The sequence below is a fragment of the Pinus tabuliformis genome, chromosome Q (genome assembly GCF_031772625.1).
Source record: "Pinus tabuliformis cultivar Carrire ecotype Pingquan chromosome Q, CPIR1, whole genome shotgun sequence".
Lineage (NCBI taxonomy): Eukaryota > Viridiplantae > Streptophyta > Pinopsida > Pinales > Pinaceae > Pinus > Pinus tabuliformis.
Window position 1 is genome coordinate 597930187 of NC_142296.1, and position 26956 is coordinate 597957142.

Below are 26956 nucleotides of genomic sequence, written 5' to 3' on the forward strand. Positions count from 1 at the left end.
CTGATATCCTATTGGATTGGATAAGCGAACTGGATAAGTATTTCGAAAATGAGGAAGTTAAGGAGGATAAGAGAGTCAAGTTCGCTGCTACTAAGTTGAAGGGACATGCCCTCTTGTGGTGGGATAATGTCCAAGCAGACAGAAAAAGACTGAACAAATTACCTATACGGAGTTGGTCAAGAATGGTAGCAAAATTGAAGGGCAGATTTCTGCCGAAAGATTACCAGGTTGAACTATGTCGGCGAGTACAGAATTTGAAACAGAGAGGTATGACTGTCAAAGAGTATACGGAAGAGTTCTACCGGGTAAATCTACGTGCTGGTTATACAGATGAAACTCCAAAAAAAACAGCGACATATGTCAATGGCTTGAGGATGGAAATTCTGGATGAAATTAGCATCCTTTCTCCCCGAAATATTGAAGAAGCCTTTCAGAGTGCTGTAAAGGCTGAGGAAAAGATTAACAGAAAACAAAATAGCAGAAGAGGGAGAGGAAATAGCAAAGGACGGGGACAATCCTACGGTAGAGGAAGGAGTGCTGCGAACAGCGAAGAAGGCGGCAGTTCAAAAACTTCAGGGACAACAGAAAAAGGGGATAGCACCAGAGGAGGTCGGTCATACCAAAGAGGACGAGGGAATGGCCGCGGAAGAGGGACTAATGTCCAGTGCTACAGGTGCCACAAATGGGGGCACAGAGCCTTTGAGTGTCCAGAAGTTGAACAGGCCGGTCAGAGGGGAACGCTGATGGCACAACCTGAAGAAGCTGAAGCACAACCCCGGGAGGTGGAAGACATGGCGGAGACGGGGGAAGCTTTGATTTTGAACAAAGTATTGTTAAAGCCAACCAAGGAAGTGGTTGAAACAACACAGCGGAAGGCACTGTTCCGGACAGTCTGTAAATCGCATGGAAAGTGCTGTAAGGTGATAATAGACAGCGGGAGTACAGATAACTTGGTTGCCACAGAGATGGTGGAAAAACTGGGGTTGAAGCGACTGAAGCACCCCACACCTTACAAGGTGTCGTGGCTGCAGAAAGGCCACCAGCTGTTGGTTGATGAACAATGTGAAGTAGAGTTTCGCATTGGCAAGTACCACGATACAGTGGTCTGCGATATTATGCCCATGGACGTGTGCCACATACTGCTCGGAAGACCATGGCAGTATGACAGGAAGGTGACACACGATGGGAAAACTAACTGTTATAAGTTCGTGAAGGATGGGGTCAAACACACACTTGTACCCATCAAAGAGGAAGATTCGGCAGAGTCAAGCGGAACAAAGGCGCTATTACTTGGAGGAAAACAGTTCATAAAGCAGATTGAAGAAGATGAGATTAATTTTGCAGTGGTGAGAAGGATGAAGCCAGTATTACTGAGCTTGGAGAAATCAGAATTGCCCAAAGAGGTACAAGAGCTGTTAGAAGAATTTCCAGATATTGCGGCTGATGAACTACCTGATAAGTTGCCTCCCAAGAGGAGCATCAGCCACCATATTGATTTTATACCAGGATCAAGTTTACCGAACAAGGCAGCGTACAGAATGAGTCCAAAGGACAATGAAGAAGTACGCAAACAAGTGCAGGAGCTGTTAGATAAGGGACTGATCAGAGAGAGTTTGAGCCCTTGTGCAGTACCTACAGTCCTTGCCCAAGAAGGGAGGAGAATGGCGAATGTGCACGGATTCGCGGGCTATAAACAAAATCACCATTCGATACAGGTTTCCCTTGCCTAGGATGGATGACATGATGGACTGTCTTAGTGGGGCAGCATATTTTACAAAAATAGATCTGAAAAGTGGGTATCATTAGATCAGAATCAGGGAAGGGGACGAATGGAAGACAACCTTCAAGACCAACGAAGGGCTGTACGAATGGCTGGTTATGCCATTTGGGTTGAGTAACGCTCCGAGTACTTTTATGAGACTCATGAACGAAATGTTAAAGGAATTTATTGGAAAATTCGTGATAGTCTATCTGGACGATATTCTAATTTTTAGCAGGACGAAAAGAGAGCACCTTCAACATATTCGAAGAGTATTCGAGAAGCTGCAGCAGAACAAACTGCTGATAAATTTGAAGAAATGCACTTTCTTGCAGAAGGAGTTGATTTATCTGGGATTTGTAGTGGCAGAGAATGAGCTAAAGATGGACCCGGAGAAGATTGAGGCGATCATGAGTTGGCCGTCACCTAAGAGTCTATTCGAGGTACGTAGCTTTCACGGTTTAGTGAGTTTTTACAGAAAGTTCATTAAGAATTTTAGTGAAATCTGCGCGCCCATGCTAGAAACCATCAAAAAGGCCAGCCAACCTTTTTGCTGGACTAAGGCAGCAGAAGACAGTTTCCAACTTCTGAAGCGGAAAATAACGGAGAGGCCAATCTTGAGACTGCCCGATTTTAGCAAACCTTTTCAGGTTCGGTGTGATGCCAGCGGGACAGCTATTGGCGCTGTACTCAGTCAAGAGGACAGACCAGTAGCATTCTTTAGTGAAAAGCTAAATGAAAGTCGGCAGAAGTATTCGTCATACGACAAAGAATTCTATGCAGTGGTTCAGGCCTTGAAGCATTGGAGGCACTATTTACTAGGTAATGAGTTCGTTTTGTTCTTTGATAATTCTGCGTTACAGTACATAACTCAGCAACATAAACTGAACCATAAACATGCCAAGTGGGTGGAGTACCTGCAAAGCTTCACTTTTGTGTTGAAACACATAAGTGGGCAACCCAACAAAGTGGCGGATGCTTTGAGCAGAAGAGCCTTGCTCTTACAGGAAAGTGGCATACAGGTGATGGGATTTGAGTATTTGAAGGATTTATACCAGATGGACGTGGATTTCAAAGAAGCCTTTGAGGCATGCCAAAATCCTGTCTTAAGGAATACAAGCCCATGGCTAGATTTTAATTTACAGGAAGGATTATTATTCTGAGGTGGACAGCTATGTATTCCGGATTGTTCAATGAGAGAAAATTTAGTGAAAGAGAAACATAGTGGCGGTTTAGCAGGACATTTTGGCGTTGATAAAACATTGGAACAGCTAAGACATTTTTATTACTGGCCGAAAATGAGTCGGGACGTACAGAGATATATAACCAGGTGTAAAATCTGCCAACTGGCGAAAGGACACAGCCAGAATACTAGATTATACACACCCTTACCAGTTCCAAGCAGACCGTGGGATTCAGTCAGCATTGACTTTGTCCTAGGACTGCCTAGAACGCAGCGAGGATATGATTCAGTGATGGTGGTGGTGGATCGGTTTTCAAAGATGGCTCATTTCATTCCGTGCCGGAAGACTAGCGACGCCACAAACGTGGCACATCTCTTCTTCACAGAAGTAGTTCGATTACATGGCTTACCAAAGACTATAGTTTCAGACAGGGATGTGAAGTTTACGGGGCATTTTTGGCGCACCCTGTGGAAAAAGCTGGGCACACAGTTAAATTTCAGTTCTGCATATCACCCGCAGACCGATGGGCAGACAGAGGTAGTGAACAGGAGTTTGGGCAACTTGTTACGAAGCTTAACAGGAGAAAACTCGCGCTTGTGGGATCGAGCTCTTGCCCAGGCAGAATTCGCTTATAACGATTCGCCTAACCGGAGCACCGGTCTTAGCCCATTCCAAATCTTGTATGGTATGCATCCGAGAGGAGTACATGAGTTACGGGATTTGGGACAGCTAGAGAGGAGAAGTGCAGACGGGGAAGATTTTGCTGAAGCGATGAGCGAACTGCATGAGAAAGTCAAACTGAGGTTACAGGACAGCACGCAGAAGTATAAGCAGCATGCAGACATAAGACGGCGTGAGGTACATTTTCAGATTGGAGACGAAGTCCTTGCACATTTGCGCCGGGAACGGTTTCCTAAGGGTACATATAACAAACTGAAGTTCAAAAAAATCGGCCCATGCAAAATTCTGCGCAAATTTTCAGCAAATGCATATGAAATTCAGCTGCCACCTGATATAGGTATATCACCCATATTCAACGTGGCAGACATGTTTTCATATCATGCCCAGACAGAAGATGGAAGAATGGTACAGCCACAACGGGACACCCAGTTCGAGGACAGTCTTTGGAAGAAACAGTTACTGTCGGTCAAGACCCATGAGATAGAAGGAATCATCAGCACACAGGTGGCCAAGAAGACACGCAGAAAGGAGTATCTGCGTTATCTCGTTAAGTGGAAGGACCGTCCAATGGAGGACAGTTCCTGGCTCGACGAGATACAGATTCGGAAGGCAGGCTACTCGGTGGAAGAACTCATGGAACGGAGCCATGAGATCTCTCTTTTACCTCGGCAGCCTGATGCAGGAGCATCTGGTCGACAGGGCGAAGACCGAGAAGGGGCAGACAAAGTTTCTGAAGAAGATTGGGAAAGATGAATATTTCGACAAATGGACAACAAGACTGTCAGAGTTCTTATTGTCTTTTTTATTTTGTTCTTCCAAGGTCAACTACAGCATTTGTTTCTAATAGCTTAAGTTTCTATGTAATCTGTTCTGGTTTTAAATTGTAGTAACAGGTCTTAAACTAGAGTTGTTAAGAATTAGATAAATGACAATAATCAATGTAAGCCGTAAACCCTTATGGAACAGGGGAAACAGATAAACAAACAAATAGTCAAGTCGCATAAACTGATAGTAACTGCCAAGCAACTGTAATGTAGTAACTACCAAGCAGTTATCTAACTGCTGGACTATTGTATAAAAAGACAGATGAAATAACCCAGACGGGTTCCGGAGCGAAGCATTGAAAAGAGAATAAACAAAATACATTTTATTTCCTTCATAAATTGTTCAAGTGCACAATTAAATTCAAGATTGCAAGATTTATGTCCTCTAAGATAGAATACGCATGCATATACAGTCCTGTTCATTCCATTCGTTACAGACAAATGCAGTGACAGGGTTTCACGACCCTACGAATTCACATACATAAATATTTCTGTTCATTCCATACATTGCAGGCAAATACAGTAACCAAGTTTCATTACTCCAAAAGAAAGCACACATACATATATTTCTGTTCATTCCATACATTGCAGGTCGACACAGTAACAGAGTATCACAACTCCAAAAGTCTCATGACCAGCCGAGGCCGAGAGCGAGTATAAAGTGAAGAGAGTCAAGCAAAAAACGCAAGATACGACGGTCCACAGTCAAACTGGTAAGCAACAGCACCGAGTTTCATATTTATTACATACCACTGTGTAAATATCTTGCCGGGTTATAAAATTTCCATGACCTGAAAGTACGGTGCAACGAGGACTCGTTGGTCCCAACCACCAAATAAACGAATACACAGAAACCCTCCTATCCACAGCTACAGAACGACCGAGCAACGAAGATACATTGGACCGAGCCATTAAACGAAAGTATTCATAGAAACCCTTCAAGCTACGGCTACGGGTTGAAACATTACAAAGGCCAGACTCTATATCAAATACAGACCACCGAAGCAAGCAAATACAGCAAAGACGAAGAACCACAGAAGAGATTAAGTTAAGAACAGGGCTACCCGGAGGATAGACAGTCAAAATCCCTGCAAAACCACGGGACCGGTCACCTGCAACCACCACAGCAGAGCCACGTTAGGGTCATAATCAAATCCAAACCCACGCAACAGAAACAATACTAAGAAGCTGTAAAGGAGATAACAGAGAGTAAAACCCTTGTATGGCTGAAGGGGCAAAGCCATACCTGTAGTGAACCGACCCATAAGTTGCAGAAACAAAGGGACACCCTGACCACAGAGGGGCTGCGAGGGTTAGCATCATTTCGAGCAGAGATTAAAGACATATAGCAAAGAACAAACCCTCACCTGGATATACAGTGCCGAATGTTGGACTAGAACCAGAGACGGAGCCGAACACCTGAGAAAACCACTGAGAGCAGAGCGACAGAGTAAAAATGACCAAATGGGCGCGAACCGGCAGTGAAAAGGTAAAAGCGTAAAGTTAGTGTTTGGTAAACTTCGAGACAGACAGGTGTCACTAGAGGAGGAAGAGTGAGTACCGTGGGTTGATTAACAATCACCTACCTCATAAATTGCAATCACACCATATCTTAAATCAAATAACAGTGCAGGTCCACATAGGACTGGGTTAGTGCGGGACACGTGGGCTGGGTCCCATCATAAGGAGCATGAATCATGCCAAATATTCGTAGCGTAAGCAACGGGTGAACCTATCACCATGCATCTCTATCAAGGTTCAAACGGACCCACACATGTGCCATCTTTTCTATATATATATATATTCGGTAGTCATTGCTCGTATCAATGACTCTCGTTTAATAATCAGATGATCTAAAAGTGGAATGTACGAGTGTCTCGTTTAATAATCCGATGATAGAAAGGTTGAATTTAATTACATGGCCGACTCTATAGTAATTTTAAAATCTAATAAATAAAAGTTGATTAAATATTTACACTAGAGCTGAGGAGCGTCTATATAGATTCGGTGGAAATTATACATTTTCAGCATCATATTGTTGCAGACTGTCGTTTATGGTGCTGGACTATGGCAACCCTCAGTGCTTTACATGTTATGTCAATCGCTGCAGCTGCATTGTACGCTTTATCATATCATGGAAATTGCCGAGACGAAAACACTTGCCACTGATCCGCATGGTCGCACATTAGGAGTGGATCTTGTACGTCAAGACTCCCACGTCTCTCCGCTACTGGATGGCCATAAGCTTTCAACGACTGCGCCGTGCTATTGAACGAAGTCATATAAGGCATCGCAGGTTGCAACATTTTACTTCCCATAATGCTGATAGTTACTACAGCTCCGTTAGCTCTGGATTTTTTGATGCAGATGGGATAGGACACGGGCAACGACAAGATGTGGACGCAGTGCGATTCATGTGTTTCTCATAATGATCCAATCTATAATCCCTTCCAATCGTCCTCTTAAACCAATATTTCTTGCTCTAACCAATTTTGTGTAGCCTCGGGTATATCCTCATGTAAAGCCCCGGATTTGCTCGCAAATTAAAGCTACGTCTATGGGTATGGAGGTGGTTCGTATACCAAAGGAGTCTTAGGTTACGAGAGGTTCAGTCTGGCAACAGCAGGTTCCCCATCAGGGACAGCCTCTCTGAAACCTTACGTGCGGTCGCGATCAAAGAGGCGATAATTCATCCGAACTTTTCAACTAGTCGCACTACTAGATAAAGAGTAGTTTTAAGATAGTATTTTAACCATATATATATATTTTATTTTTATTTTTATTTTTATTTTTTTATTTTTTTATTTTTGAGTAAATTGTCTATAAAGACGAGACAAAAAAAACTGTAAATTATCTTCAATATTGTGTTTAAGGGTCTTAAAAAATTGTCTCTATAAAGACAATATAGAACACAAGTATTATTGTCTATTAAGAGACAATTTATTTTTGTCTCTAGAGACAATATGTCTTTTATCCCAGTTATTGCCTCTATATAGACAATATGTCTTTAATTCCAGCTATTGTCTCTCTAAAGACAATAAAAAATTCTCTTTTTTAACAAAATATAGAATGTGATTTTTTTTGTTTCTTCAGTGATTAATTCATGTTAGGGCACGATGGAATCGAACCACCAATCAAGTAGGTACTCTTCCATTGAGCTAGCACCCTTTAAAAAATGTGTTATCTTGATCAGAAAATATAAAAATAAATGAACTAAAATGTACCATCATATTAGTGAAGAAAATTTATAATACGTGTTGTAGCTACAGGATGAATTTCACACAAAGAAAAATTGCATATTTCAGCACAGTTGATGTTGTAACACCCCTCCTTAACTTTGATAAATAGAAGTGGTTATTGAAAAGAGTCAATTCCCAATGCAACGTTTTGGGAATGGGATCTAAAGGTCTATTTTTTTACTTGCCAAAATTTCACACTCTCGCCCTACTTACTAGCAACATAAAGCTCAACTGATGCATCATCTGGTAAAGAATTCTTTTTGGTATCTGCTAGATTATTCTATTTCCTAGAAGGAAATTTGACTTTGTTGTTTTAGTTCTCATGTCATTAGAGTACATTATAACAAGCATCGAATTCGCGAGAGCATATGAGGCATAATGACATAAAAAAAATACTCACAACAAAATAAAATTTGCATTCAAGTTCAGAAATCTTATTCCAAATTTTGAAATCCCTCCCCATGCAATTCCAAAAATGAATTTCCTCAATTCCTTATTTTCCTCTAGTCTTCCACTGCAACTCTTAGATATTCCAAGGCCCAAAAAGTACCAAAGTTTCCGAGTGGAAGAAAATTACCACAACATAATAGAGAGATAAATAAGAAGCAATGAGAAAGACAATGAGATTTCTTGACGTCCACCCTTGCATGATATGACATATTATATTGTTAAATGGTTCCATGTAAAGTAGCAGACCTTTTTAGATTATATGTGAACGACCAATCTCTACAAATTTTTTTATTATGGATCAAAGTTTGATAAGATCACCCAACAAGTCTCCAACCCATATATTTAATTACAAGATTTAGATTAATCATATCCCATAGAAAATTCAAAAAGGGTTTATTTTTAGATTTATGTATCCTTATCATTTTCAAGAATATTTTATATAAGCATCTTGGCTAGGAGGATCCTACACACAAACTGTCATTTTCATACACTAAGGCACCATGCTTCAATACATTTGTTAGAGGCTTCAGTCATACTCAAACTCAAAAACTCAAAGGCAATCGCTGGCTAAGAATAGTCTTTTCCAAATTACTTGCAATAATACACTCCCTTAAAAGATGCGTACTCTAATTGCTAACAACCTGTTTTTAGCTAATCTTCCCAATCTAGCTTATATTTTTTTTTTATCTTATGAGCATAGTTAGATACCAAAATAACAACACGACTTGTAAGTTATTATGCTAAGTTTTTCCTTCATCCTTGATGTCTATGATCATAGATTTTCCTTCATATGCACCTTGAATTATGTAGTTCTCCTAATGTTCCATTACCACTCATGGTATTACATCATTTAAGTTCTTTTGTCTATTTTTTTCCCAACTATATGCCAAAATTCCCATATGAATTTAACTATCCCATGAGAAATGAATTTGGTAGCCTAACAAAACTATACCAGTGAAAAACTTGCATCCTAGTTTTGTAATAATATAGAAATTATACAAACACTCAAAAAATTAGCAATCAAAGAGCTCAATTGCCGAGGAGATATATAACAAACCAATTAAATTAGTACTAAGCATATCTAAGTGTAAAGTTGAGAAGCTCAAATTTGGAGCACAAATCCAAATTCCATAAAACATGATACTACATTGAACAATATAAAATTCCTTAATTATCAGGTTTGTAGAGATCTCAAAAATACGTACAAAAAATATAAAGAAAAATGGAATTACTTGATGTTGTCGATAAATCTAAACTAGAATAAAAACAAGAAAAAGTCTACAATTGATTGTAATTTCTTTAGAAACTACAAAGTAGTGACATGAATATCGATAGATGAAAAATGAGAAAATGTAATATATGCTAATCCAATATTGTCTCACAGACTTCAATCTACCTGTAAAATAGGATACATGTATTAATAAGATGGTTGAGGAAAATAATGCTTTCAGTGAAATGAGGAAATGAGGCTTGTGTGAAAGGTTGCAAAATCCTTTGACACTGACAAGTCCCATGTAGTTTTGTTAAGAACTATATACATCCAAAATGCTAGAGCAGAGTTTGTCATGATGAATTCATGATTTACTAAGGCATGTCATACTTCTTGATATGAATATATATATATATATATATATATAAATAATGTGAAGTCTATGTGACTAGAAAACTGAAGCATGCCACCTCATTCAACAAAACTATTATTAATAAAAGAAGAAACTTATGCCATGTTTTAAGGGTTCCATTGTAGTCTGCCGATGATCAGTTTCAAAAACTTCTCCAACTAGTTGAGTACCTCTTATATATGCAACAAAAGTTTCAAAAGCTTCTCCAACTAGTTGAGTACCTCTTATATATGCAACAAATTTATTCCCAAACAAACTAACGAGAAGCAACATTGCATAAACCACAATCTTTCATTCATATATCTCATTAATAAAAGAAGAAACTTATGCCATATTTTAAGGGTTCAATTTACCATGGAAATTCTGAAAATGAAAACGTTTTTAATTACAAATCATGACTTATCAATATCACATGCCCAAAAAACCATTACACACATAATTTTGATTTCATTTTATAACATTTTTTAAATTAAATTAAAAACTGTATAGCTAATTTTAAGTTAAGTTTGAACTCGTTATTTTGACAACTAAAAATATATCATGGATATTTAGTATACATTAATTTCTACCATCCAACTATTACATATGGATTATTAAATTAAAATCTGATAAAACCTATTTCAAAATAAGCACACCTCTCTCTACATATAATCATAAAAAGTTAATAAATATTTAAAATTAATACAAATAATAAGTTAATTCCATTTATTATTTTGTAATTTAGATTCTATTAACAACATTTAAATATTTTAAATATTTTATTTAAAGAAAAATGCATAATATGGATCTCACATTAACATAAATTTAAAGAAGCTTATAGGATAATATAGGTTCAAAACCACAAGTGAGTTAACTATAAAGAAAACTGATGTTCATATTTATAAGTATGGTATGTCATAATTTTATATTTAAAATTACTTAATAAACATCAAATGACACTACAATACATATGGATCTATATATATGTTGTCAAGAGTTTTAATAAAATTAGAAATAGGAATGTTTTCATATAAAAGATGTAAAATTTATATATGATATGAATAATATTATTAAGAAGCAATGTAAATACATCTTACTCCATATACACCATTTGCTATGAAGATATACCACTAGCTAAGAAGAATTATAGATTTTAGGGTGAGAATTTTTCGTCAAGTTTTCCACTCAAGAGATTTGCATTTTGAGACATATCAGTCTACCAACTTTTGCTAGATCTGGAGTTAAGATGGATCTATGTTGACTCTACCAATTTGGTAGATCTCTAGTTAGGATAGGTCTATGTTGGTAACAATGATAATAATCAGATTTTAGGGTCATGGCCAAGCCACGCATCAAAATTAGTATTTGAGATCCTCTTGTTTGTGGGACAAGGGACCTACCTCAACACACCTATTTACTTTCTAAAATCTTGGAATTGATAGTTTGAATGGTTGGTAACCTTGTTTATTCTTCCATCAAATTGTGTTCAATTCGAAAAGACCTGTTTAACCCCTTTTAATAAGGTTCAAAGAATAAGTACCCCACCTAAATAACATGTTGACTATTCTTAAATAACAATACCTAAATAACATGTTGACTATTCTTGAATAACAAATTATTGTTACATATTTTTAGTGTTAGCGTGATAATACATTACAAATTTATTATGATAAAAAATAAATAAATATTATAATATTTATGAAATATGAAATAGTTAATAATAAACCCGGAATATTTTTATATAAATATTGCCTATTATCTCTGCTATAAACCAAATATAAATATATTAAAGATTTGTGTTACACGGTCTGACTACCATAAACGGACACAATGTCATGGACAGTTCTTTTTATCTTTTTTTATAACCGGGAATATAGGAGCTTTGAGCAATGCTTTTTCTTGGGACGCTAGATAGCAAGCTGGAAAAGCATGCAAGATCGCAGCAAGAATCATGATTGTAGGTAACTTCTTTCAGGTCAACCTGGCTAGGTTTTATAAGGAGCATGAATCATGCCAAATATTCGTAGCGTAAGCAACGGGTGAACCTATCACCATGCATCTCTATCGAGGTTCAAACGGACCCACGCATGTGCCATCTTTTATATATATATATATATATATAAATATATTCGGTAGTCATTGCTCGTATCAATGACACTCGTTTAATAATCAGATGATCTAAAAGTGGAATGTATCCGATGATAGAAAGGTTGAATTTAATTACATTGCTGACTTCTATAGTAATTTTAAAATCTAACAAATAAAAGTTGATTAAATATTTACACTAGAGCTTTGTCCTTCCACTAGCTCTGAGGAGCGTCTATATAGATTCGGTGGAAATTGTACATTTTCAGCATCATCTTGTTGCAGACTGTCGTTTATGGTGCTGGACTATGGCAACCCTCATTGCTTTACATGTTATGTCAATCGCTGCAGTTGCATTGTACGCTTTATCATATCATGGAAATTGCGGAGACGAAAACACTTGCCGGTGGATGGCCATAAGCTTTCAACGACTGTGCCGTGCTATTGAACGAAGTCATATAAGGCATCGCAGGTTGCAACATTTTACTTCCCATAATGCTGATAGTTACTACAGCTCCGTTAGCTCTGGATTTTTTGATGCAGATGGAGATAGGATCTCCGGTTCCCTTGTATTTTCATTTCAGATGGGGATAGGATAGGACACGGGCAACGACAAGACGTGGACGCAGTGCGAACCTTGTGGCAATTCATGTGTTTCTCATAATGATCCAATATATAATCCCTTCCAATCGTCCTCTTAAACCAATATTTCTTGCTCTAACCAATTTTGTGTAGCCTCGGGTATATCCTCATGTAAAGCCCCGGATTTGCTCGCAAATTAAACCTACGTCTATGGTATGGAGGTGGTTCGTATACCAAAGGAGTCTTAGGTTGCGAGAGGTTCAGTCTGGCAACAGCAGGTTACCCAACAGGCCTCTCTGAAACCTTACGTGCGGTGAAACCTTACGTGCGGTCGCGATCAAAGAGGCGATAATTTATCTAGGCGCACTACTAGATAAAGAGTAGTTTTAAGATAGTATTTTAACCATTTTATTTTTTATTTTTTATTTATTTTTTTCCCTTGACTAAATTGTCTATAAAGACTAGACAAAAAAACTGTAAATTATTTTCAATATTGTGTTTAAGGGTCTTAAAAAATTGTCTCTATAAAGAGAACACAAGTATTATTGTCTATTAAGAGACAATTCATTTTTGTCTCTATAGAGACAATGTGTCTTTTATCCCAGTTATTGCTTCTATATAGACAATATGTCTCTAATTCCAGCTATTGTCTCTCTAAAGACAATAAAAAATTCTTTGTTTTAACAAAATATAGAATGTGATTTTTTTGTTTCTTAGTGATTAATTCATGTTAGGGCATGATGGAATCGAACCACCAACCAAGCATGTACTCTTCCATTGAGTTAGCACCCTTTAAAAAAAATGTGTTATCTTGATGAGAAAATATAAAAATAAATGAACTAAAATGTACCATCATATTAGTGAAGAAAATTTATAATACGTGTTGTAGCTACAAGATGAATTTCAGACAAAGAAAAATTGCATATTTCAGCAGAGTTGTTGTTGTAGCACCCCTCCTTAACTTTGATAAATAGAAGTGGTTATTGAAAAGAGTCAATTCCCAATGCAATTTTTTGGGAATGGGATCTAAAGGTCTATTTTTTTACTTGCCAAAATTTCACACTCTCGCCCTACTTACTAGCAACATAAAGCTCAACTGATGCACCATCTGGTAAAGAATTCATCTGGTAAAGAATTCTTTTTGGTATCTGCTAGACTGTTCTATTTCCTAGAAGGAAATTTGACTTTGTTGTTTTAGTTCTCATGTCATTAGAGTACATTATAACAAGCATCCAATTCGCGAGAGCATATGAGACATAATGACATAAAAACAATACTCACAACAAAATAAAAATTTGCATTCAAGTTCAGAAATCTTATTCCAAATTTTGAAATCCCTCCCCATGCAATTCCAAAAATGAATTTCCTCAATTCCTTATTTTCCTCTAGTCTTCCACTGCAACTCTTAGATATTCCAAGGCCCAAAAAGTACCAAAGTTTTTGAGTGGAAGAAAATTACCACAACATAATAAAGAGATAAATCAGAAGCAATGAGAAAGACAATGAGATTTCTTGACCTCCACCCTTGCATGATATGACATATTATATTGTTAAATGGTTCCATGTAAAGTGGCAGGGCTTTTTAGATTATATGTGAACTACCAATCTCTACAAAAAAAATTATTATGGATCAAAGTTTGATAAGATCACCCAACAAGTCTCCAACCCATATATTTAATTACTAGATTTAGATTAATCATATCCCATAGACAATTCCAAAAGGGTTTATTTTTAGATTTGAGTATCCTTATCATTTTCAAGAATATTTTATATAAGCCTCTTGACTAGGAGGATCCTACACACAAACTGTCATTTTCATACACTAAGGCACCATGCTTCAATACATCTGTTAGCGGCTTCAATCATACTCAAACTCAAAGGCAATCGCTGGCTAAGAATAGTCTTTTCCAAATTACTTGCCATAATACACTCCCTTAAAAGATGCGTACTCTAATTGCTAACAACCTGTTTTTAGCTAATCTTCCCAATCTAGCTTATATATATATATATATATATATTTTTTTTTTTTTTTATCTTATGACCATATTTAGATACCAAAATAACAACACGACTTGTAAGTTATTATGATAAGTTTTTCCTTCATCCTTGATGTCTATGATCATAGATTTTCCTTCATATGCACCTTGAATTATGTAGTTCTCCTAATGTTCCATTACCACTCATGGTATTACATCATTTAAGTTCTTCCGTCTATTTTTTTCCCAACTATACGCCAAAATTCCCATATGAATTTAACTATCCCATCAGAAATGAATTTGGTAGCCTAACAAAACTATACCAGTGAAATATTTGCATCCAAGTTTTGTAATAATATAGAAATTATACAAACACTCAAAAAATTAGCAATAAAAGAGCTCAATGTGCTGAGGAGATATATAGCAAACCAATTAAATTAGTACTAAGCATATCTGAGTGTAAAGTTGAGAAGTTAAAATTTGGAGCAAAAATCCAAATTCCATAAAACATGATACTACATTGAACAATATAAAATTCCTTAATTATCAGGTTTGTAGAGATCTCAAAAATACGTACAACAAATATAAAGAAAAATGGAATTACTTGATGTTGTCGATAAATCTAAACTAGAATAAAAACAAGAAAAAGTCTACAACTGATTGTAATTTCTTTAGAAACTACAAAGTAGTGACATGAATATCGATAAATGAAAAATGAGAAAATGTAATATATGCTAATCCAATATTGTCTCACGGACTTCAATCTGCCTATAAAATAGGATACATATATTAATAATATGGTTGAGGAAAATAATGTTTTCAGTGAAATGAGGAAATGAGGCTTGTGTGAAAGGTTGCAAAATCCTTTGACACTGACAAGTCCCATGTAGTTCTATTAAGAACTATATACATCCAAAATGCTAGAGCAGAGTTTGTCACGATGAATTCATGATTTACTAAGGCATGTCATACTTCTTGATTTGAATATATATATATAATGTGAAATTTGTGTGACTAGAATACTGAAGCATGCCACCTCATTCAACAAATATATTATTAATAAAAGAAGAAACTTATGCCATGTTTTAAGGGTTCCATTGTAGTATGCCGATGATCAGTTTCAAAAACTTCTCCAACTAGTTGAGTACCTCTTATATATGCAACAAATTTATTCCCAAACAAACTAACGAGAAGCAACATTGCATAAACCACAACCTTGCATTCATATACCTCACGCACAATCAACTTCTAGAGGGTATGCACAAAGACCCCTAACACAGATTTGTTATTCTGTTTGGCTACTATTTTGCACTACAATTAACCTAACTTTGGTTAGCTGGTATCAGAGGATCTACACACCTGAAATATTGGCTATGAACGCTCTCAATATACTGCAATATTTTGACCCCCATGAACCACTGGTTGCATATCTTTATGTCCAACATAGAACATGGATTACAAGAACATTGAATACTGAAGGGTGCATACTTTTGCACTTGGCACAGTACTCCAAATGCTAATAACACGCATGGTATCAAGAGAACGAAGTAGTTCAATCATACACTATACATCTATTCTTGCTTAACCACCTGAATATATGATATACACTTGAAGGAATAGATTAGAGTGGTTTTACCAGAATGATGAAGGACCAAACGATATTACTACTATGAATAACTCAACTGATTTGTATTGAGCTCATAATTCTACATTCTCAGTGAGGCACAATATCATTAAGCTACAGGTCTGTTGAGACTTGTGACAGGGCATGATAGTATTGCTAGTTCCCAACTAGACAAATAGGGGACACGTAGAAATGAATGAGAGACGTGAGCGTCCAAACAAAAATTATAATAGTGCAGAGCATAATTTGGTGGGAACCTTAAGGTAATTGAATGGTGTTAAAGGTGGAACAAGGAGCACAAGATTACACAGAAACCGTAGAGAAACATTCCTTAATATTTTCACCATCTTGACCACACTCTTTATATGCAGGAAAATCCCCTTAGGCTACAAAATAGTAAACATCTTGCCATCCAAACGACATAGACTCTGCAAACTCCAAGTATAATATATCAATTAATGGAGTGATTATTTTAGTTATGCTTAGCACTTCAAGTGATTTATGATGCACCGCCCCCACCCACATGCACATATAAAATTTAATCATAGGCATAAGATGGAGGAGAATCAAAGTTGTTAAAAATTGTCTCTGTCTATCTGGAGGTAGGAATACCTACAAAATTATGATTCAATGGATGAACATAAATGTACCTAAGAAGCCCGAATTCATTTGAATATTTAAAAGTTATTATGTGTGTTTAGTCACATAAGAAGCCAAAATTCATTTAAAGATTTTAAGAATGATTGTGTGTGTTTTGTCTCGCAAGAGCACCTTACTGGTAAATAAGTGATGGGAATGAGATTTTGGGAGTTAATCAAAATCCCTTTCCCTTAAATAAATTGATTCTGAGGCCTGTGGGTTATAGCCCACAAAGCCTATCAGAAGCGTATTGAGGCTATAAGCCTTTAAAACCATGGACTTACATTAGACCCCTTCAACCATTCCATTATCGGGTCCAATATAATTGTTATAGCCTAAATCTATCTTAGGCTAAGAAAGGTAGGTCTAGGGTAACATCAAACCATGCTTAACCTGGTAGCTAGCCCTACCAGGTCGAGAGAGGGCTCTCTCCTTGTCAAACTCAAAGAAAATATGGCAAGTAATGCTTGAGACGACTGATATGAAAACTAATTTTAGGCTAGGTATATGCTCAGAGGAATTTGATTGATTTTAATGGTTGTTTGTTGGATTAGATGAGGAAGGCAGCTTTGGGTCTGGGAAATCAACTCAGATTTGCAGAGGTTTCTGTGGGGCGAGGTAGGCAAGTGTTTTAGCACTTTGAATTGAATGTGATGGTGAGTCAAAAGATTGGTGAGGAGATGGAGAGGGCATGCAAGTTTTATGAGTCCTCTTCAAACAACAGAAAATATTTAGAACTAAATAAACCCCAAGGCAGAGCACTGAACATCAATGGATTCCACCCTTTTAAACTTGATTCATTTAGTTATGCATAAATTGAGAGATGATGGCACACATAAACATAAGATAAACTAAATAACAGAGGAGAAAACAATGCTAATTCACATTACCACAAGAATCCCACAAAATGCTGCAAAACCCTGGTTCATTTCCTTGTCAAATTGTAGAAGTGATTTACAATAGTGCTCAATGCATCCACAAGAGTCCAACCTTCACAAATGACTAAGAAAGTACAAGATATAGGCATCAAACCACCTATGCTAGCCATCAGGGGTCGAATCCATGAGTCAAGGAGTTGTTTCAACAAGATCTAAACTAGGAACTGAAAAATAGACAGTGGAACAACTTGCCTCTAAAACTATGGAAACCGATTCATTCAGCTCAAAACCACCTATAACTAATGTATCTACCTCCTTAAGTCATTTTTTATCATTTTTACATCATAGTATATCAAGTTACATCATATTACATCATGAATTTTACCATGAGAGAAGAAAAAGTCAAATTGGTAGAAAACTAGGCGAAATTCTGAGTTTTTGATCAAAATTGGCAAAATTTTGCCTGATGCGCAGTGCCCTAAGCCTGATGCGCAGTGCCCTGAGCCTGATGCCCAGTGCCACTTCAAGGCTGTTTGAAGGCCTTACCCTTCACCAAATTAGGTCCAAGATGGCTTGTTGGAAAGCTCTGCCTGTCTACTTTCTAGGACAACTGGAATTTTTGGATTTGGAGTCCATTTGCCCCTTCAAAAGTCACTTCTCCCAAGATTGCTTCCTGTGGGTCCAAAAAGTGGCAGAGAGGGCATTTTTTAGGTGTTTTTTGTCCTTTAGATGACCCAGAGCTCCTCCAAATTTCATGAAACTTTCCGAGTTTCAGTATTTTTCCATGAGGAATCCAAAAATGTAATCCATTTTGCAAAATTCCAAGCCAGCTCAATGTGTAGCGCCGGTGGCGCTGCGCATTAGAGGAAACTTCCTGTGTTTTGCATTTAAAAATTGTGAAATGACAAAAATTTCTCAAAATTGCTTCAAATTTGGCAAGAGGCAAGCTTACTAATTGCTTTGTGAGCCAAGGAAGCTTCAACCAAAATTTTAAGTTTATCTTGCTCCCTTTTGGCTTCTAAGGCTCTCTTTAACTTAGCTTTTTGGTTTCTTATCCTTGTCTTGCACATTTTATTCCGGGCCAAGTAGTGATAAGACATGTGGCACAACATTTTCTTCTCCTTATTAGCCTTATCGAGTAGCTTCTCAAGGTGGATATTCACTCTTTCCAACCATGATTCTCAGTCAGCCTCTATTTCTTGTTCTAGTGATGTCATCTTGATTTTCTTTCTTTTTGTCACTTGCCAGTTTTCCCTAATGGTTTGTAGCTCCATGATTGTTTGTTTGTCCTCCAATTGCTTGTTCTCTTGCTCAAGGAAGTTAATGATCCACTTAGCCCTCTCAATGTCAAGTGATAAGGCTTGGATCTCAGGTTCTTTCTCTTTGACAACCATATCCTTGAGTCTTGAGCTTTGGGAGCCCAAATTAGTGTCATCTTCCTCAATCAAAACAAAATCCCTATCTTGCCCTTCAGAAGGCCCTTCATCATGCAAAGGTTGCTTTCCTTTGTCCTGTACCTATTTTGCTGGAGAAGAAGGCAAAGCCCCTTTCACCCTAGGTGAAGATAGCATTTTCCTGTGATCCGGTGAAGGAAACGAGACCCCTTCTAACCTTGGTGGAGATAATAATCGTTTGGCAGCTGCAAAAAGTCTTCTTGTGCCTTTTTCATAAGTTATAAACACAGGAATGTGAGCCTCTTCAGTTTTGCTTTCAGGTTCTTTTTGTTGCCTGGAAGGTTCGCCTTCCTCTTGAGGATCTGCAAAAATTTGAGGCCCCTTGAAGATTTCATGGGATATGAAGGTTTCCCATGGCACAACAATAATCTTGATGACAAAAAAGTGATGAATGTTGTTGAGCTGCTGTGGGTATGGTTTTCTCTTTGCAATCACAATCATCCTCTCTATGTTTTTGCAAATGAAATATGGAATACTCATCATTCTAACCCTGGTGAAATGCATAAGTAATTTGATATGATATGCATAGAGTCTAGAGAACCTTTCCTCACATGTGAAGTATTTGATGATGAGTTTCATAAGTGGAACATACCGGTCCTCCAAGAACTTGAAAGGAAACACCCTGCTCAATTTAGCATGATATTTGAATTTTGGACTTAATATATGGTTCATAATGCCGCTTTCTGATATTCTGTCTTTTGTTCCACCTTTCCCCTACATCTGGCATTCTAGTTGCTTCTCCAATAATGGCCAGCAAGATGTACTATGTTATTCTCCATGTTTATGACAAATTGCCTTGCCAATTCATGATGATACTTAACCCTCTCAACCATCTCACAAAACTCAAAGCAAGATTGGTATTTGAAACAAGTGGTAGCAAGGGGGCAAGCAAGGAGTTCAAAAATGCTAATAGGTTCCTCTCTGATAATTTTCCCACCCTTGTGAGGTCTCCTAGGCTGTACATTTCTGTCTCTTGAACTGTCACTTAGTGTTTCTTCTTCATAGCTTGACTCACTATTTCTTGCCATGGTGCTTGGTGCTTGTCTTAAGGAAGGGATGTGATGATGATATGGTAGAAAATGGTAATGAGGGAGGACAAGGGAGATGAGTATGAAGAGATTTTACTAATAGGAAATGGAGTTTGGGAATGAAGGAATAAGTTTTGGGAAACTAGGGTTTAGTGAGGGATTTAGGGTTTGGTGAAGGGAATTAGTTGTTTTAGGGGAGTGGGATATGGAAAATGGGATAAATGGAGTGATTTAGGCAAATGGAAGAGGGAAAAGGGTTTAATGATGCTTTTTGGGATTATGGAGTGAAAATTGCACAATGGAATGGAAAATAATGAAGACAAGCTAGGGTTTAACTTTCAACATGCAAAACTCATGAAGAACACAAGTATGAGATCAAATTCAGCTCTAGGGAAATGATAACTTACTTGTAGAATAACAATGCAGTGTTTTTGAGGGTTATTGAATGATTTGGAATGATTTAGCAAGTTCTGGACTGATGCACAATGCACAGTGCACTGGGCCCAATACGCAACGCCTTCTTGATGCGCAGTGCCCGTGCAAATTAACACTGGCAGAAAGTCACTGATGCGCAGTGCCAGTCTGATGTGCAGTGCACTGCCTCTGATGTGCAGCGCCAGGCAAGTTTGCTTGGAAAACAAGGTTTTTAACCTCCTTAGCTCAATTTGCCTCCAAATCATGATTTTGTGCTCTCCAAGGGTATTTTGCACAATAAAATGATAAATGGCACTCCTTTCACTTTATATATGGATGGCTTTTAATTTTTACTTATTCCAAACCCACTTTTCTAATGTCAAAGTCACTTTTGGACATAAGCTCTATTTTTTCATTTGAATTGACTTTTCTTGATCATTTGGTAAACTGATGCATTGATGCTTTTACTTTTGTCTGCAGTGGCTGGAGTTGGCAAGGTGAACAAGGGCAACAACTGGAACTTATTACATATAGAAAATATTTCAAATTACATAAATTTTGTACATAGAAAATAAAAACTTTGTTTTCACCTCAAAACAGAGTTTTGAGGTAAAAATCACTTATTGAGCATATCATTAGTGAAATTTTGATCTTATGAACTTATTAGACCTCCTCATGTGCCTGCTGACCCTTTATTGGATTTTTGATGACCATGGTGACAAACCCTAGACCTAGTGATACCTAAAACCCTAGAACTAAGTTTGGTAAATGAAATGAAATGAAATGACAGTAAATGACTTGATCATGTGAAAACAGGCCATCAGGTAAATGCCATGAGGGAAATTTGACAATGAACCACTACCATCAGTTGATCCATGACCTAATGGAATGCAGTTGATTGGATGGGATACCTAATATGCATGCAAAAAGAGAAATTTGATCACGGATGGAGGGATGAAGATACCGACACTAACAATAACTATCGGGAGCTTTTTCCCCATTGGAGGCATTACACATATCGACATTAAGCCTTAAAACCCCACGGCCATATATTAATCGAATTACACAGGAATAATTGTGAAAACCCGCTCCGGCCCACATAACCAGACTTCAAATTATATAAGCCCGCGACTAGAATTGTCGGCAGGTCCACTCTCACCGTTTTCTTCTCTACCATGCCAACCTCTGATCTCCGATAGTGATTGCTCCAATCACTTATCATCGATATTACAATATTGGCCCATCGCATTATCAACGTCCCATTGTCATTTGCCTTTGAACTCTCTGACATGCGATCACCGATTGCATATAAACCGTCGATCTGGAGCCTCGATTCGACGGTTGTGATTTAATCAGCTATCGCAATCGCACCGATCCAACTGCGGTTTCCAATAATTCATAAAGAGTTACATGCAACAAAGGATCTGGGCCGTTGATCCATGGGATCAAACAGCTCCTATGTATTCTTTCCATTTTGATGGGATTTTTGCACTTTAAACACAATTTTATACCAAACTCTGGTTTCCACACACAGCATAACAATTATATATATGTCATTGGATCGCCATCGGCCCTACAGCAGTCGATGGTCGAACACATGCATGCAACCAGGATTTAAATCATTCAGACACACATATGAAACATAGAGACATTCTACATAGACACGTTGTGAACATACAACACATGTATTATCATTATGTTTATATACAGACTTCTATTATAGCCTAAGGCATTTCAGGCTTAGGAATAAATCACTCCTTCCACTACATTGGGAATACTCTCGGTTCCACTTTGTATCTATCAGTCCCTCTATCTACTACTTTGACACGCAGGTTAAATCACATATATATATATGGAACATTGTATTACTGGATCGGATCACTGAAAGGATCCGTTCATATCCTCTAACACAAATCCCTTAAAGCTCTCATTACATGCATGCATACAACACATGGCAGATTACATTTAGATCAATTCTTTGAGACTTATCGCTTCCATCGTTAAATCCATCTTTAAATCTTTAAATCTGTTTTAAAACAAATTTTTCCTTGTTTTGCTCCTTGGTCCACGCACCCCTCTTCGCTCTACTTTGGATTCCTCCCTTTGTCTAAGGGTGTTGGATGCTCCTGCATCAGACTCCCGAGTTACAAAAATTTATGACCTCCTAGTCATATGCTTCTCCTTGTCCTTAGCAATTCTACCCACTGTATTTCTTCAGTAGAAATACCTTCATGGTCTTCTGTGAGCTGCAACCAAACTTCTATAGTAACAGTCTCCTTCTACTACATGATACCTCACCAAGCTCTCCTCGCTCAGTCTTTTGGCATCTTTCAGGTTCTCTCTTCTGGAACCATAAGAGCACTCTATGCTCTAGGTTTGCTGAAATCTTCTCACCTTCCGTTGTCATTCTCTGTGCGACAGTAAGACCATAAAATCTCCAGCTTTAAACAACTGTACCTCCTGCTTCTTCTTCTTTCTCTCTGGAATCCTTCTCCTCGCAGGAAAAATTTCCCTGCTCTGATACCAAATGGGAATGAGATTTTGGGGGTTAATCAAAATCCCTTTCCCTTAAATAAATTGATTCTGAGGCCTGTAGGTTATGGCCCGCAAAGCCTATCAGAAGCGTATTGAGGCTATAAGCCTTTGAAACCATGGACTTACATTAGACCCTTTCAACCATTCCACTATCGGGTCCAATATAACTATTGGGAGTTTTTTCCCCATCGGAGGCATTACACATATCGACATTAAGCCTTAAAACCTCGCAGCCATATATTAATCAAATTACATAGGAATAATGGTGAAAACCCGCTCAATCCCACATAACCAAACTTGAAATTATATAAGCCCACGACTAGAATTATCGGCGGTTCCGCTGTCATTGTTTTCCTCTCTACCATGCCAACATCCAATATTCGATAGCGATCGCTCTGATTGCTTATCAGCGATATTACAATATCGGCCCATCACATTATCGGTGTCCCATTGCCGCCCGCCTTTGACTTCTCTGACGTGCGATTGTCGATCGCATATAAACTGTCGATTTGGAGCCTCGATCTGACGGTTGTGATTTAATCGGCTATCGCAATCACACTGATCCAACTGCGGTTTCCGATAACTCATAAAGAGTTCCATTGATGCGACAAAGGATCTAGGCCATTGATCCATGGGATCAAATGGCTCCTATGTATTCTTGCCATTTTGACTGGATTTATGCGCTTTAAACACAGTTTTCTGCTAAACTCTGGTTTCCACACATGACATAACAATTATATATATATATATATATATATATATATATATATATATATATATATATATATATATATATATATATATATATATATATATATATATATATATATATATATATATATATATATATATATCTCATTGGATTTCCATCGACCCTACAATGGTCGATGGTCGAACACATGCATGCAACCAGATTTAAATCATTCACGCACACATATGAAACAGAGAGACATTCTACACAGACACGCTGTAAACACACAACACATGTATTATCATTATATTTATATACAGACTTCTATTACAGCCTAAGGCATTTTAGGCTTAGGAATAAATCACTCCTTCCACTATATTGGGAATAATCTCAGTTCCACTTTCTATCTATCAGTCCCTCTGTTTACTACTTTGAACACGCAGGTTCAATCACACACACACACACACACACACATATATATATATATATATGGAACATTGGATTATTGGATCAGATCACTAAAAGGATTTGATCATATCCTCTAAAAAAATTCCCTTAAAGATCTCATTACATGCATGCATACAACACATGGCAGATTACATTTAGATAAAGCCTTTGAGACTTATCGCTTCCATCTTTAAATCCATCTTTAAATCTATTTTAAAACAGATTTTTCCCTATTTTGATTCCTGGTCCATGCACTCCTCTTCGCTCTGCTTTCGATTCCTCCCTTTGTCTAAGGGTGCTAGATGGTCCTGCATCAATAAGACACAAACATTTTCAGTAGATACATATATTTTCTATCTCTCAAACTTCAGTTCTCAAATGGAATGGGAAACTGAGTGAGGTGAACCATGAATGATATTATGTAGATCTAAGTATATCCACCCTTTGTATACCTTCCAAAGCTCAATTTAATCATGCTAGAGTACTAGGAGAAAAAGAAACAGAATCTAGGTAAGTAATTTAACATTCCCTTTCTAGAATCAGTAGCATGAATGAACCTCCTACATGTTGTCTATCAATTTTGATTTTCTAGTACTTCTTATAATCCTCTTGTGCTTGGCCACATTACTATCATGTATATTAATTGTTATTGCCTTGAGAAAGAATATATGATAGCAACCTCCTCTTCTTACTTGGTTAGGACATGAAGTCTTCAAACAATACGACATCTTCCTATATTTAGAACTGAGCTCCCCACTAAGTGGAAGCTAGATGGGGGTTGTGTCCCAGAATAACTTGTGATTAATTGTTCTCAAGGCACTTAATCCTCACTTACATTACACTCAGTTGCAGGCAATTTTTGGTCATATATGCAATATTTCCTTTATGTCATACTTTTGTCACTTTTATTTCTAGTCATTCAAATGAATTTTTTTTTTATAGGATAAAACATGAGTAGGGAATACTCCTAAATTCTTGATGATATCCTTAACCAAGCTTACTTTCTCTCATTAATTTTTTCTTTGAAACCTATAATTTTGGTATAGATTGTGTTTGTAGTAGATATATTGTTAGATTGCAAATTCTGATATGAATTCTATAGCATAACCCACTAAATTTCTTAGAAGGAAAGAAATTAGATGAATGTCCACCAATTAGGTCATTGAGTTCCATTTAAAAAAAGAGTAAACCCTAAAAAATAAAAAATAAAAATAGTAGAATGTGACAAGTATCATAGAAATAAAACGCTTGGTGTCAACTTAAAAATACATCACAATTTAACACGAGTCTTAAAGAACACAATCAATACAAATGATTAAAATTTAGATCCTAGCATTCATTATTACCTCCAAAAATGTTTTACGCTCCATCATGCCATCCTCAATGAAGAAAAATTCAAAATCTTAACATTTAGATCCTAGCATTCAGTATTACCTCCAGAATGTTGCACGCTCCATCTTGGCATCCTCAGTGAAGAAAAATTCAAATGGAATATTATCACTAAAATACCAAACACATTGTTGATTACTCGTTTGTTGATTATTTTTTACTTCCACCTGCAAAAGAGCGTTTGCCAGTCCAGGAGATATGTTTTGAAACAATACCATTGGCAGCAGTGTGTGTACTAAGCTCCCAGGCTGCAATGGTGGCACCTAATTTACCAGGAATGAAACTTATAAAAAGGACTCAAAATAGATGTTCATCTACATTTTATTAAACTAGAAATATTTACAGTAAATAGAACTATATTTCAACTATTTTCGCATTTTATGAAATGCACCTTTAGAGGTCCAGCAGCTGCAAGACCGAGAGAGTTATTCTAAAACTTCAAGCTCTAAATAATTTGACCATCGCACCATATAAGTTTCCAATTGATCTGAAGGCCTTGACCTAATGATGATGCAAGTAAAATAGGCAATGTAGGCCTTCACAAAGCATTAACCAAATATCACAAGTTGCTTTAATCAGGTTGACACTTATCATAGTAAATACAATTCACATCTAACAACAATAAAGCTAATTTTTTCCATTTGTTCTTTGCAAAATGAAATGGAATTGACTATCTAATACCCACCTAGAGCCTACTTCTCACTAATCTCTATGGACACGTTCATTGCCTAAACCTATCGAATAACCAAGAAGATCTAGGACAAGAGCTAGAGGTGGATTTGCTTCTATGGGTACTGCTTTTGATTGAACATTGGGACCTTTGGCAAGTGAAACATTGATTTCTATCTCAATGGCTGATAATGCTTCATATGGAAGGTAACAATTTAATTGCAAGTTTTGGAGGTAAAAAGGTACATATGAAACACATCTAGTACATACCCTAGTCCTCAAAATGGAGTCCCCATCTAGAACATGTTCCAAATGCTTAGGTACACATACTAATGTTACATTGGTTTTTCCCATTGTAATATGGGGATTTTGTTAGAGAATTTTATTTGTTTTCTCTTCTCAACCTAGATTCATCCCACCACAAGGGAAACAACAAACCTTTAATCAATTACATTTCACAGTTGTTGATAACGTAACTTAAAATGATATTTTGGCAACCAATAACTCTTTTAATAGATTTTGATTTGGAATAGTAAGGGATTTGTGAAGCTATAAAAAGAGTGCTTGATGCACAATGAAATTCTTCATATATATATGTCCACAAGAAACAGAAATAAGACATACGGGAAGGAATTAGATGAAAAACAATGCAAAATATATGACTTAAATGACACCATAGACTGATGTAGATAAGATTCAATAATAATAATGTTAAAAATAAAAAGGGGTGTGTTGAAATTTTTTCTTGAACAATATGCTAGGAACCATCCTCTTGAATTCGATAATGAGCCTAAACCCTCTCTATCT

The 26956-nt window shown here is 37.0% G+C and overlaps 1 pseudogene; it reads right to left on the reverse strand.

The window, feature by feature from the left end:
• Window positions 1–4500: 4500 nt before the first annotated feature.
• The window catches only part of LOC149220872 (eukaryotic translation initiation factor 3 subunit A-like), a 45035-nt pseudogene continuing 22579 nt past the window's right edge, over window positions 4501–26956 (reverse strand).